General features: G+C 43.6%; 1 long non-coding RNA gene across 5 annotated transcripts in view; it reads left to right on the top strand.

Moving 5' to 3' along the window:
- The first annotated feature begins 216 nt into the window (after positions 1-216).
- The window catches only part of LOC109566664 (uncharacterized), a 46,774-nt gene continuing 32,075 nt past the window's right edge, over positions 217-14,915 (top strand). For 2 of the 5 annotated variants that reach the window (XR_011569657.1, XR_011569661.1), the window contains exons 1-3: positions 217-539; positions 9,125-9,208; positions 11,071-11,174. This is a non-coding gene — a long non-coding RNA (uncharacterized lncRNA). The remainder of the gene's footprint in view (positions 540-9,124; positions 9,209-11,070; positions 11,175-14,915) is intronic. The other 3 variants (XR_011569660.1, XR_011569658.1, XR_011569659.1) reach the window with 3 other exon arrangements.

A 14,915-nucleotide genomic window follows, 5' to 3' on the forward strand; every position in this document is an offset into this window, starting at 1 on the left:
CGATGATAATGGACATCAAATTTTTTTTAAACTCCCATTCACTTTGTGCATCAAAGCTGGACATATTAGCAGCTGGCTCTACCAGCCGCTGCCTCATGCCAGCCCTGAGCTGGCTGCCCTAAGGCAGCCCACAGTGAGAACGTCACGCAATTATAATGAAGATCCTGGAACGGGATGAATGACTCCATTCACTGCAAATAGAGAACTTGCTGTTCAGTTACACACATGGGAGACCTCCAGGATCATGTAGAAGGGGAGGTGAAGTGATGATGTCAGCTTGGGAGAAGAGGGTTAGTAATAATATAAGCAAAAGGGGCTTGCTGTTCTCAGTTCATGCTGGCGTGTCAGTAGAGTGCGATCTGCAACCTGGCACTCTGCTCCGAACAGGCTGCTGATAACAGTCATTACTCACTGTCTCTAGAGGGTCCTTCTCGGCGCTCGGGGCTGACTAACCAGCATAACCAGCAAACAGCCACCTTGACAGCCCAGCTCCCACGTAGCAGCTCTGATTCCTTGATCATTCCTTTGGAACACCTGAGGTCTGTATATTTTTCTGCCTTTATTTACCCTGTGCTTTCTTCGGGGACATTTCTTGCCTCTTGTCTACTTTGGGAACTCTTGTATTTTAAGAACTAGTTCAAATATTACTACATTTGACATCCTCAGACAAAATAAAGAGGTTTTTTTTTTTTCTACTGTGTTCTTCCAGCATCTTCTTTAAACTTCTATTATTATCTACAGTAAAAAATCATGTAATTATTGACTGACCTGTCTAACCTAAAAATATTGAGTTTCTGTGGACTTGACTGATTCATCAGAATTTAGAAGTTTCTGGAATTAATGCGGAATTGATAGATTTTTTTGAAGAGAATTAAATAGTATTGGAAAGACAGCAGTTGACTTGGCTGAAGAGCTTTCAATAAGGGATTTGGGCACTGGGGTTCTAATCTTAATTTTGTTTATCACCATCTGACCTTTGAATTATTAGCCAGAGTTGAGTGACACCAATAACTATGAAAAGCCTGAATTTCTTCTTGCCTTGATTTCTTCTTTTGTGCATTGACCAATGTGATATTTACTTTGATAACTTTCAGTTGTGTCTGGAAAGTCAAATGAAATAAAAAATATAAAAATAATCCCCTTCACCTCTACCCATCTCTAGACAGCACTGAGCAAAGTTTCAAGTAACTTTCCTCATTTCCTCAGAGGTCACTAACTGCCTGACACGGGGCTGTCAAAGCAGGCTGACCTGGACTGGGGCTGTGTTTCTCTGGCAGCTGTGATTGGTGGGGAGGAGGTCCAGTGAGGGTCAGTGGCTTCCAAGGGTTAGGAACATGACTGTCCTATTTGTTGTGGGCTTTGGGCTTTCTTGGGGCTTCCCTGATAGCTCAGTTGGTAAAGAATCTACCTGCAATGCAGGAGACCCTGGTTTGATTCCTGGGTCGGAAGGATCTGCTGGAGAAGGGATAGGCTACCCACTCCAAATTCTTGGGCTTCCCTTGTGGCTCAGCTGGTAAAGAATCTGCCTGCAGTGTGGGAGACCTGGGTTCAATCCCTGGGTTGGGAAGATCCCCTGAAGAAGGGAAAGGCTACCCACTCCAGTATTCTGGCCTGGAGAATTCCATGGGCTGTATAGTCCATGGGGTAGGAAAGAGTCAGACACGACTAAGTGACTTTCACTTTCACTTTGGACTTTCTTGCTCCTTCCCCTGTGCCAGAAACTTGGTAAAAATGGTAGTGATCAAGAGAAAGACATGAGCTTGAAAATTCAGGTTATTTAAATGGACTGAACTCCCCGAGAATAATCTCTTGAAGAATGTTTCTTGAGAGGCTCTGAAGGGTTACTGAGGGACAGAGTAGCTCTTCAGCATAAAGGTCTTTATGAGGGAGAGGGTCTGATTGCACTGGGATGACCCAGGGCCCCTCTTCTGTCAGTCTGCCCAGATACGAGCTGACATGACGATTTTCTTTGGCAATTGGCTTCATTCAGTTCAGTTCAGTTCAGTTGTGTCTGACTCTTCACGACCCCATGGACCACAGCACGCCAGGCCTCCCTGTCCATCACAAACTTTCAGAGTTTACCCAAACCCATCTCCATTGAGTCGATGATGTCATCCAGCCATCTCATTCTCTGTCATCCCCTTCTCCTCCTGCCTTCAACCTTTCCTAGCATTGGGGTCTTTTCAAATGAGTCAGCTCTTTACATCAGGTGGTGAAAGTATTGGAGTTTCAGCTTCAGCATAGTCCTTCCAATGAATATTCAGGACTGATTTCCTTTAGGATGGACTGGTTGGATCTCCTTGCAGTCCAAGGGACTCTCAAGAGTCTTCTCCAACACCACAATTCAAAAGCATCAATTCTTCAGTGCTCAGCTTTCTTTATAGTCCAAATCTCACATCCATACACGACTATGGAAAAACCATAGCCTTGATTAGATGGACCTTTGTTGGCAAAGTAATGTCTCTGCTGTTTAATATGCTGTCTAAGTTGGTCATAACTTTCCTTCCAAGGAGTAAATGTCTTTTAATTTCATGGCTGCAGTCACCATCTGAAGTGATTTTGGAGGCCCCCAAAATGAAGTCAGCCACTGTTTCCATTGTTTCCCCATCTATTTCCCATGAAGTGATGGAACCAGATGCCATGATCTTAGTTTTTTTAATGTTGAGCTTTAAGGCAACTTTTTCACTCTCCTCTTTCACCTTCATCAAGAGGCTCTTTAGTTCTTCTTTCACTTTCTGCCATAAGGGTGGTGTCATCTGCATATCTGAGGTTATTGATATTTCTCCCAGCAATCTTGATTCCAGCTTGTGCTTCATCCAGTCCAGGATTTCTCATGATGTACTTACTCTGCATATAAGTTAAATAAACAGGGTGACAATATACAGCCTTGACATACTCCTTTTCCTATTTGGAACCAGTCTGTTGTTCCATGTCCAGTTCTAACTGTTGCTTCCTGACCTGCATACAGGTTTCTCAAGAGGCAGGTCAGGTGGTCTGGTATTCCCATCTCTTTCAGAATTTTCCACAGTTTATTGTGATCCACACAGTCAAAGGCTTTGGCTGCTGCTGCTAAGTCACTTCAGTCATGTCTGACTCTGTGCGACCCCATAGACGGCAGCCCACCAGGCTCCCCTGTCCCTGGGGTTCTCCAGGCAAGAACACTGGAGTGGGTTGCCTTTTCCTTCTCCAATGCATGAAAGTGAAAATGAAAAGTGAAGTCCCTCAGTCGTGTCCAACTCTTAGTGACCCCATGGACAGCAGCCTACCAGGCTCCTCCATCCATGGGATTTTCCAGGCAAGAGTACTGGAGTGGGGTGCCATTGCCTTCTCCAAAAGGCTTTGACATAATCAATAAAGCAGAAATAGATGTTTTTATGAAACTGTCTTGCTTTTTCGATGACCCAGTGGATGTTGGCAATTTGATTTCTGGTTCCTCTGCATTTTCTAAAACAAGCTGGAACATCTGGAAGTTTAGGGTTCACGTATTGCTGAAGCCTGGCTTGGAGAATTTTGAGCATTACTTTTCTAGTGTGTGAGATGAATGCAATTGTGCGGTAGTTTGAGCATTCTTTGGCATTGCCTTTCTTTGGGATTGGAATGAAAACTGACCTTTTCCAGTCCTGTGGTCACTGCTGAGTTTTCCAAATTTGCTGGCATATTGAATGCAGCACTTTCACAGCATCATCTTTTAGGATTTGAAATCACTCAAGTGGAATTCCATCACCTCCACTAGGTTTGTTCATCGTGATGCTTCCTAAGGCCCACTTGACTTCACATTCCAGGATATCTGGCTTTAGGTGAGTGACCACACCATGGTGGTTAATGGGTCATGAAGATCTTTTTTGTACAGTTCTTCTGTGTATTCTTGCCACCTCTTCTTAATATCGTCTGCTTCTGTTAGGTCCATACCATTTCTGCACTTTATTGTGCCCATCTTTGCATGAAATGTTCCTTTGGTGTCTCTAATTTTCTTGAAGAGATCTCTAATGTTTCCCATTCTATTGTTTTCATCTATTTCTTTGCATTGATCACTGAGGAAGACTTTCTTATCTCACCTTGCTATTCTTTAGAACTCTGCATTCAAACGGGAATATCTTTCCTATTTTCCTTTACTTTTTGCTTCTCTTCTTTTCGCAGCTATTTGTAAGGCCTCCTCAGACAACCATATTGCTTTTTTGCATTTCTTTTTCTTGGGGATGGTCTTGATTCCTGTCTCCTGTACAATGTCATGAATGTCCATAGATCATCAGACACTCTGTCTATCAGATCTAGCCCCTTAAATCTATTTGTAACTTCCATTGTACAATCATAAGGGCTTGATTTAGGTCATACCTGAATGGTCTAGTGGTTTTCCCTACTTTCTTCAATTTCAGTCTGAATTTGGCAATAAGGAGTTCATGGTCTGAGCCACAGTCAGCTCCCAGTCTTGTTTTTGCTGACTGTATAGAGCTTCTACATCTTTGGCTGCAAAGAATATAATCAATCTGCTTTCAGTGTTGACCATCTGGTGATGTCCATGTGTAGAGTCTTCTCTTGTGTTGTTGGAAGAGGGTGTTTGCTATGACCAGTGTGTTCTCTTGGCAAAACTCTATTAGCCTTTGCCCTGCTTCATTCTGTACTCCAAGGCCAAATTTGCCTGTTACTCCAGGTGTTTCTTGACTTCCTACTTTTGCATTCCACTCCCCTATAATGAAAAGGACATCTTTTTTGGGTATTAGCTCTAAAAGGTCTTGTAGGTCTCCACAGAACTGTTCAACTTCAGCTTCTTCAGCATTACTGGTCAGGGCATAGACTTGGATTACCGTGATATTGAATGATTTGCTTTGGAAACAAACAGAGATCATTCTGTCATTTTTGAGATTGCATCTAAGTATTGCATTTTGGACTCTTTTGTTGACTATGATGGCTCCTCCATTTCTTCTAAGGGATTCCTGCCCACAGTAGTAGATATAATGGTCATCTGAGTTAAATTCACCCATTCTAGTCCATTTTAGTTCGCTGATTCCTAGAATGTCGACGTTCACTCTTGCCATCTCCTGTTTGACCACTTTCAATTTGCCGTGATTCATGAACCTAACATTCCAGGTTCCTATGCAATATTGCTGTTTACAGCATCAGACTTTGCTTCCATCACCAGTCACATCCACAACTGGGTGTTGTTTTTGCTTTGGCTCCATCTCTTCATTCTTCCTGGAGTTATTTCTCCACTGATCTCCAGTAGCATATTGGAGATACCCTACATCCAAGGTCAGTAGCTGTGGCTGCAGGGTGCTGGAGTGGCAAGTGGCCAAGAGGAGCTACTCCACGTCCAAGGTAAGAGAAATCCAAGTAAGACGGTAGGCACTGAGAGAGGGCATCAGAGGGCAGACAGACTGAAACCACAATCACAGAAACTAACCAATCTAATCACACGGACCACAGCCTTGTCTACCTCAATGAAACAATGAGCCATGCCATGTAGGGCTACCCAAGACGGACCAGTCATGGTGGAGAGTTCTGACAGAATGTGGTCCACTGGAGAAGGGAATGGCAAACCACTTCAGTATTCTTGCCTTGAGAACCCCATGAACAGTATAACAAGGCAAAGTGATAGGACACTGAAAGATGAACTCCCCAGGTCGGTAGGTGCCCAATATGCTACTGGCCTCATTATAACCCAGGATGAACTAAAAAGCAGGTAAAAATGGCCTCTGATGTCTTCACATCCCCTTTGACCTTTCTCCAACATTGTGGTAGGTGCTTTTCCCTTTCTTGGTAACATTCAGGGGCCTTATTTTATCCCTTAGCTGTCCAAAAATCACTGCTCCCTTTTTTCCTTTTCTTAAAAAGAATTAGTGGTTTATTCTTTTAATTATTAAAAATTATCACTTTTTAATGAATCTCTTTTTAATGAATCACTTTTTAATGAATCTCTTTCTTCTCTGTCTCCAGGATTTTATTGGGGTGTAATATAGCACAATTTCAAAATAGACTATAGTGATACAAACTGCAGAGGAATGGTATTTTCTGATAATTCCAATATCTGTGCTAATTAATAGTTGTAGACATCTGCACATTTGACTGTAATGTGTTTTGTCAGAGTTTTAGTGATTTCTCCTGTGTCTATAAAGAAGTGGTGAACTTCAAACACTCTCCAAATGGAAGCTTTTAAAATCAAGAAACAATTCATGCCTCTAGGGTGAGTCAAAACAAGGGGATCATTAGATTTGGGGGTGGGGGCAGCGGTAGCTATAAGATAAAAGGAGCAGATTTTGTTTTGCTTTCATATTAATAACACAGATGGTGACACCACTGAATACAGTCATATCTTAATAAATTATAGTTACACTGGCAGCAACAAAGAAACTTAGAATGAATACAGAGCAAATAGACACTTCTTCATAAAGTAATGAGAGTTGCCATTAACATGATGAGTTTTCAACCAGTCAAGTAAAAATAAAGTTTGCTAATGAGATATGACAACTTTAAATATGGCACGTGGAGTGAATTCACACATTAGGTATGGAAAAAAATGAGTTTTCTAGTTATAAACACAAGATACATTTGTATCTCATTAGTGAAAAATAAAACTTACTAATAGGTGATAACCTTGCTGTATCAGTGACATCAAGAGTGCCTTAATTATTGTAATGCTGTAGAAGTGCCTTCCATGTATGTTAGCGAAATAGACTAAAAACACTCCTCTGTGAAAATGAATGATTTCCTGTTCTTCCCTTCATTTAAAGCAGTAATACACACCTGGTATGTGCTCATCCCTGCTCCCTTTTTGTCCAGCTCCTCCCTCCATTTCACAGACTCTTAGCTGGAAAGGGTCACCTTGTTCATTCACTCATCTGATGCTTGGATGCTTTCCAAAGGAGAACAAGCAGAAGCGCTTGGGCTGCTCTGGTGATTGACCCCCTGAAGTGCCCGCTCTGTGCTCGGATGCCCCTGACGGCTCAGAGCCCTCCTGCTCTGCATCTCCTTTGCACCGGCCCCGACTCCACTTGCTGGGGCTGCACGGAATAGTGCCAACCCCTCTTTGAAATGACAGCCCTTCATGTAGTCATGAAGCCACGCAGAACCTTTTTTGCCTCAGACTAAACATTCTGCATCTTTCTATCATTCCTCACAAAACAAAGTCCAGACTCTCTTCACCATTCTGGCTACTTTCTCCTGTCCACATCCATATGTGGATGATGCTGTATCCACATAGGTACGGCATCAAAATGAAATGCAACTCTAGAAGTGGCATAACCACGCAGAATAAGACTGCAAGTTTTCTTAATTTTTGTAAAAATAAACATGTTCATTCTGCTTGGACTCAAATTAATCCTTTCTAAGTCATATGAGATTGATTGAAATCAGTGATTTAAAAAAAATCAGAGCTTCTACGCAATGGCTGCACTTCATCCTGTCCTTGTACAGCCATTTATATGGATCCACATGTCAGATGGTGACTACAGCCAGGAAATTAAAAGAACGCTTGTTCCTTGGAAGAAAAGCTATGACAAAACTAGACAGCATATTAAAACACAGAGACATCAATCTGCCAATAGCAATCTATATAGTCAAAGGTATGATTTTTCCAGTAGTCATCTATGGGTGTGAGAGCTGGACCATAAGGAAGGCTGAGCACCAAAGAATTGATGCTTTCTAACTGTGGTGCTGGAGAAGACTCTTGAGAGTCCCTTGGACTGCAAGGAGATCCAACAAGTCAATCTTAAAGGAAATCAACCCTAATGTTCATTGGAAGGACTGATGCTGAAGCTGAAACCCCAATACTTTGGCCACTTGATATGAAGAACTGACTCATTGGAAAAGACCCTGATGCTGGGAAAGATTGAAAGCAAGAGGAGAAGGGGATGACAGAGGATGAGATGGTTGGATGGCATCATTGACTCAATGGACTTGAGTTTGAGCAAACTCTGGGGGATGGTGAATGACAGGGAAGCCCAGTGTGCTGTAGTTCAAGGGGTTGAAAAGAGTAGGACATGACTGAGCAACTGAACAACAACAGCATGTCAGACCACTTATTTATTCCTACCAATCTTCATTTTGGGCTTCCCTGGTGGCTCAGACAGTAAAGAGTCTGCCTGCAATGCTGGAGACCTGGGTTCCATCCCTGGGTTGGGAAGATCCCCTGGACAAGGAAATGGCAACCCACTATGGTATTCTTGCCTGGAAAATTCCATAGACAGAGGAGCCTGGTGGGCTACAGTCCATGGGGTCGCAGAGAGTTGGACACGACTGAGCAACTAACTTTACTTTTACTTTAATATTCATTTTGGGGTCGATTCATTATTTCTACCTATTACATTATTTCATTATTTCTACCTATTACACTCTTGAAAAAACCTTTCAGAGTATGACAGAAATGTTGAGATCATCCAATCCAACATCAAACAAAGATGCAAAGTCATTAACTCCAATGAATGACAGTTGGAGTCCCTGAGGTTTCACTGTCTCCTCTTCTCTGTCTTCGTCTCTTGTGATAATCTCTGTACTTCCAGCAACATTGCCTTTTCCCACTGGGTTATTGAATGACTGATTTTAAGAGCCCCCTAGGAGAAGGCAATGGCACCCCACTCCAGTACTCTTGCCTGGAAAATCCCATGGATGGTGGAGCCTAGTGGGCTGCAGTCCATGGGGTCGCTAAGAGTCGGACACGACTGAGGGACTTCACTTTTCATTTTCACTTTCATGCATTGGAGAAGGAAATGGCAACCCACTCCAGTGTTCTTGCCTGGAGAATCCCAGGGACGGGGGAGCCTGGTGGCCTGCCGTCTATGGGGTTGCACAGAGTCAGACATGACTGAAGCGACTTAGCAGCAGCAGCAGCAGCTTTCCTTTGGGCTTCCCAGGTGGTGCTAGTGGTATAGAACCTGACTGCCAATGCAGGACACATAAGAGATGCGGGTTCGATCCCTGGATCGACAAGATACCCTGGAGAAGGGAATGACTACCCACTCCAGTATTCTTGCCTGGAGAATCCCATGGACAGAGGAGCCTGGTGGGTTACAGTCCATGGAGTTGCAAAGAGTCAGACACGACCGAAGCGACTGAGGATGCACAAACGCAGCTTTCATTTGGATCACTACTGTAAAGCATTATTGTGAAAGATACTTTCTTGTTTCCTTTACAGAAGAAGTCCTAAAATGACATCCTTTTCCTTCCTGAGATCTGGTGTTCCATTGACATTTGGGGAGACAAATTTAGTGATCTCAGGGTAAGTGCTGATACCTCGAATTGCAGATGCTTTAATAACAGTAACAATAAAAAAGATGAACCTTCTCACTGTGTTGGGATTCAGGAAATGTTCATTCTAATCCTGGCAGTATCTCCTTGGGCAAGTGAACTCATCTCTCAGAGCCTCAGCTGCTGGAATGAAAAGAGCCAGACTGTGTTTTGTGACCTCGTGCCTAATGCTTGGCTATGTGTAGAAACGCCGCAGTTTCTTTATCAAGGGAGCAAGTTTAAAATTTCATCATTAGAAACTGAGTTCTTTGTGCTAAGGCAGGAGGTCTCCTTTCAAGTCCAAATACTCCATGGGAAAATTCACGCGTTTAAATTAGCTGCTAGTACTGCAGAGCACTGCTTCCTGGAAGGTGCCCAGTGGAACAGTTAGTGAAGGAAGCTCTGAACGGGGTGAAATTAATAGCAAGAAAGTGTAGCTGGGAGAGAGCTGAGAAACCACACTGGGAAATGGAAGGTCTCATGCGCTCCATGGGGAGTCTGGAGGGAGACTTAGAAGCTGTGAGCCCAAGTATGGGAGGATGAAGACAAATTACTGTAGGAGCTGGAAGGGAATTAAGGAGACCACCCAGTCCCATCCTCTCATTTTCCAGATAAGGAGACTGAACCCGAGGTTGCCAGCTGTAAGTGGCGGGTCAGGTGTCTGGTTCCTGTGCAATGCTTTTCCTTTCGATCATGAAGACAAACTGCACCATTTCACCTGAAACGGCTTGCTCTCAGGGTCCAGGACCATGCAGAGTGAGCAAGATTGATGAGGTGGTTGCAGCAGTCTATCTGGGAGTGGAAAAGCCTCTTCCTGAGGCTGTGCGACCATGCTCTCAGCACCACCCAGGTCAAGACGTCAGTGTGGCCGCCTCTGTGGAGATGGCAGAGACCTCAAGGTAGAGCACTCTTAGGTGCCCGTCTGGGGAGGCCGATGGCACTGATTAACTGGGCTCCAAGTCCTGCTTGAGGACATTCACAGAACGATTCTGCAGCTGAACATGTAGTCCCAGATGAAGACAGATGTCACCAATCAAATGGCTCCTAGACGAGGGGAGGACGCTCATGGAGTGAAGGGTGAAAGCCTTTGGGGAGGGGGAAGGGGCTCCATGGCCTTTGCTCCCTCCCAGGGCATGGGCTGAGAACTTTCAGTATTAGCATTTGCAGGTTTTGTTCCTGAAAAGTCGCCACTTTTGGATTTTTCTTGAAGCTTCAAGCTTGCTCGTGGTGGCTGAATAATGACTGGTCACCTCCTTCTACCATCCTGGATCTCATTTGAAAGGAAGGCTTCTTAGGACAACACTCAACCGCTCCCCACTCCCCAACCTAACTCTGCAAAATGAGAGTCAAGGGCAGCGTTGCTTCCTGAGCAGCCCTCTATAGTGGTGCTTCTTAAACGCACAGGGCATATGAATCACCTGGGCATCGTAAAATAATGCAGCTTCTAACTTAGCAGGTCTGGGGTGGAGCCCGAGGTTCTGTCTCCCGAACAAGCTCCCAGAAGATGCTGATGGTGCTGCTCCGTGAACCACTCTTTGAGTGGTGAGGTAGAGTTCCAGCTTAGTGTCAGCCTGACATGGGGAGATGCTGGTGAGGTCTGCTTGGGTGGTCTTTCCCCACTCCATTCCCAGGAGTGTTTAACCAGGACCTTCCTGGGCCCAGGGGGAAAATGATTGAGCCTATTAGGCACTAGCAGTGAACATGGTTCTTTGCCCCTAAGCCTCCTTAATCAAATCAGCAGTATTTGTGGGTGGGACTGTTTGCTTTCACAGACACCCTGCACTTGCCCACAGTAATTAGGTAATTGAATTGCAAACAGTAATTAGCTGCCTAACTGCCTGCTTGTTCATGCAGGTATCCAATTTGCTTTTGAAATGTGGGTTATACTGGTGAAAGTGGAAGCTGCCTAGAAAGACTCCAGGCATGATTGGGAAGATCCACTGAAAATCCCATTCGGAGTGAGTGGCTGCTGCCTCCTTCTCCCTTATGTGTATATATATATATATATATATTTAAAAATTTTCTCCCTATTCTAGTTACTCTGATTACATTTTTCTCTTCAGATTCAGAGAATCTTAGTTCCATTGTGTTACTTAGGAGAAAGGAGAGGTGATATTGGATACTTGCTTTTGTGTCTTGGGGATAAAATTAAAAACTAAGTGTTGTGCAAGAGAGTGACAGCTGGTCTGCTGCTTTCTTAGTGAACTGACAAGCTTGTTTACTTCCTGAGAGCTTGTCTCTCTGCTCAGCCCATCAGAAAACAGGTGAGGGCTTCTGCTGCTGTACCTGCGGGATGCATGTTCCACGTCATGGCCTCACAAACACGGCTCTCTTTAAAACTGTGCTTATTTTCATAACAAGAAAAAAGCTTAGAAATCAGAAACATCTGCTTCTCTGATGAAGTGAGTTTGTGTCCAGGCTTCCCACGAAGCTTCAGTGAAGACATGAGGCGATTCCCCCCACCCCTTTTGAAATTGTTATTTGTTTTAAAATATGTCCCTCAATTCTGTCTTCCCACCCACCTCTAATGTCTAAGACTAGACTCTCCTGTATCCTGGACATGGGTCCCTGAGCATCTGCGCATGAGGTTGGTATGGTTATCTAATTCACATCACACTCTAGAGTGCTTGGGAAGCTGATTCCAAGGGATGACCTTGAACCTGCTGACCTACAAAGTAGTGTTCAGCTAAGCCAGCCTATCCTTTCTAAGCTGGTCTATCCTTTCTAAAGGTAAAATCGTTGAAACCCACCATTATTCCAAGTGTAGAACAACAGAGAGTTTGGTTAGAACAGTACTGTCTTTGTAAATAATTTTATGATAGTATTCATTTACCCATGCTGCATTGTTGGTCTTTACATTTCTTTCCTGTAACAATAGTTTTGACTAGATTTTTGCATGAGGTGGCTCAGATGGTAAAGTGCCTGTCTGCAATGCAGGAGACCTGGGTTCAATCCCTGGGTTGGGAAGATCCCCTGGAGAAGGAAATGGCAACCCACTCCAGTAGTCTTGCCTGGAAAATCCCATGGACAGAAGATGCTGGTAGGCTACAGTCCATGCCGTTGCAAAGAGTTGGACACGACTGAGTGACTCCACTTTCTTTGCATGAAGGTTAAATTTTAAGGGGGAAAAGTATCTTTAAAAAATCCCCTCCTTTTTAAAAGGATGATTGACACAAAACCCACTGTGTAGAGTCCAACTTTAAAGGATGTATATAAAACCTGGAGAAGGAAATGGCAACCCACTCTAGTATTCTTGCCTGGAAAATCCCATGGACGCAAGAGCCTGGTAGGTTACAGCCCATGGGGTCGCAAAAGGATGTATATAAAAGAGGACATAAAAACATTTAAGCTAGATTGTTGAAATCCATTTAGTTTTAATTTTATTATGAAGTATATTGAAGGCTGTTACTGAGCTTTTGGAGGTAGGTGGAAATCTGAGGTGTCATCAGTACAAAATAAAAAGGAACGAAAAACCAAGGGCAATTTTATATTCAGCGTAACAGGATAAAATTTACAAAAAATATGATTTTTTTGAAATAATAATGAAGTAATTTTTAGGTTAATATGAGAAATTAGAACATTAATGACTGTTGCTCATATAATATAAAGAGATAAGTTTTATATTTTTAAGGTTCTCCCTACTTTTTTCCTCAGATTTTTCAACAGGCACTAAAAGAGTCCCTAATATTGTTCTTTCTATAACAGGGGCTGCAAAGATTCCCGAAGGATTAGGGGTTTAACCTTTGCTCTCTTTCTTTGAGGAGAAGGGAGTGTGCTTTCCCAAGGTATTACTCTGAGAACAACGCTGAATTTGGTTTTTCCCTTCCATGCCTCCTGGAGTTGCCTTCATTTAGGCCTCCTAATTTCTCTGCTGGACCATGGCAATCCCATCGGATGAGTTGTCCCTTCATCCTTTTTCTCTTCTTGTGCACACTGTCCACACTGGCACCAGGATTATTGCTTTAAAAGAATCATCACATATTCCGAAGGGTTCCTGCTGCTCAGAGTTAAAATCCATACGCAGCCTGGCTGCTATCTTGTTAGGGAAATCTTGTCAGCAGCTCTCTGCCTGGCCATGCGCCCAGCAGCCTTGTCATGATCAACTTCTCAGCCTTCCCTGAATTCCTGTCTCTCCTTACATCCTGTCACCTGGTTCAGTGCATAGGGACTCAGACCAGGATGAAAACAGGGACCGGTTGTAGGGTATGGTCCAAGCTCGGGTAGAAGGGAAGGACTTACGGGGAGATAATTGGGACTGATTGTACTTTAATCCTTTCAAAGGTTTATTGAGTAGAAAGAACACTTGTCTAAATAAGCTCAGTGCATAGCAGTTATCCATAGCACATTGCTTTATAACCAACATTCAAGGAATTATATTAGCCTCCTGGCTACAGAGCATATGGAAGTCCAGATGGGTGTATGTTTTTTTCCCTTTTCATTTTGTTCCACTTGTGCTGACGGTATCAGATTTTTCCATCTCCAGAGTCATAGCTTGTACTTGTAACCATAGTGGGTTCAGTGGAAAAGAAGAAGGGAAGGTACAAAATGTGTTTTATGAGGAAAGAACAGAGTTCACCTTCCTTCTTAATGTCTGGTAATAACACGGGTATCCATGACGATCAGCTCCTCTCTGGCAGGAAAAATTCAAGGTTTGGTGATCTTTAGGAAAGAGTCCTTTTAGAACATCTGCAGCTTCACAGAGCTGAACGAATCACTGGTTGAGTGAAATTTTCCCTTTAGATAATTTATAATCTGAGAATGCCTTTCTGGAAACAGCATCCAACCTTTGATTTTGCTTATTCTCTCTTCTCTCCCTTGTAACCCACAGGGCAAGGCAGGGACAGTAGATCTTTCAACAAAGTGGGATAACCTTCATTTCCAGGAAGCTGGAGAGAGGAGGGCCAGGGGAGCCGAGCTGGTACTGAGATTCCTCTTACGGTTGGGAGAGGTCTCTAATGATTCTTCCCTGGGAATCTCAGCAAATGAAGGGAGTTCAGCAGTCCTAAGAGCAGGAAACAGGACCTAGAAGGCACACAGACTTTACGTCTGCATGTGTTCGTGTGCTATGCTCAGTCACGTCCGACTCTTTTGCAACACTACAGACTGTAGCCCTGCAGGCTCCTCTGTCCATGGGATTTCTCAGACAATACTACTGGAGTCGGTCGCCATTTCCCCTTCCAGGGTATCTTCCCCCAGGGATTGAACCCACATCTCCTGTGTCTCCTGCATTGCAGGTGGATACTTGCCCCTGAACCATGGCAATGGTAGCAATAAAAATGCATGTGGACATGGTTGCCTTTCAGTCATAATCGTGTAACTTACATTGTAAGTGAGCACATGTTCACCTACTAATTAGGACATTTTGTGAGAAATGTAATAAATGTCAGGTATTTTGTTAGAAGAAACAAGATTTACCCTGTACTGTAGAAAGTGAAAAAGCACGTAAGCCCTTACTGCCAGCTGGCTGCACTCCTGTGAAGGCCCTTCCTTGATTGGTATTCAGATGAATCAAACCAGAAGCAAAGCTGATCAATGGAAAGTCCATCCTGTTTAGAGTTGTCTCCTTCAACTAGTTAATAAGACAACACAGAGTAGTGGGGAGAAAAGTGAAAACCTGTGAGTGATAAGCTTAAACTGCCTGTCTCCTAGCAAGAATGGGCAGGCAATTTGAATCAGATCACTTGGAAAAGCCAAAGGTG

This window comes from Bos indicus, chromosome 12 (genome assembly GCF_029378745.1).
Source record: "Bos indicus isolate NIAB-ARS_2022 breed Sahiwal x Tharparkar chromosome 12, NIAB-ARS_B.indTharparkar_mat_pri_1.0, whole genome shotgun sequence".
Lineage (NCBI taxonomy): Eukaryota > Metazoa > Chordata > Mammalia > Artiodactyla > Bovidae > Bos > Bos indicus.